Source organism: Alligator sinensis, unplaced genomic scaffold (genome assembly GCF_000455745.1).
Source record: "Alligator sinensis unplaced genomic scaffold, ASM45574v1 scaffold707_1, whole genome shotgun sequence".
NCBI classification, from domain to species: Eukaryota; Metazoa; Chordata; order Crocodylia; family Alligatoridae; genus Alligator; species Alligator sinensis.
In genome coordinates this window covers 1680474-1680805 of record NW_005842065.1, presented here as the reverse complement: position 1 = coordinate 1680805, position 332 = coordinate 1680474, and positions in this window count along the sequence as shown.

The following is a 332-nucleotide window of genomic DNA, read 5'->3' as shown; positions in this document are numbered from 1 at the left end:
CAAGCCCCTGTACTGCTGCCCGGGGTGGGGGGGAGAGGGAGATTCCTTGGTCCCTGGTGGGGAGAGGGGTGGGGCAGAGGGGGTGTACTTCCATTGCCCCCCACCAGGGGGCGCCCCCACTCAGCTCCCTTCACTATGGGAAGATCCCCAGGCTGGGGGGGCTCAGGGGACAAAGACTGGGGCCGCCGGGTCCCCCATACTCGTGGGGTCCCTCCCTGCACGACCATCCCCCCAGCTAGAAGGCCGGGGCACGGCCCTTGGGCGCCCCTCACTCCCGACCTGAAGCCCCCTGCCCCTTCCCCGGGTGCCCCTCACTTCCGACCTGAAGCCCC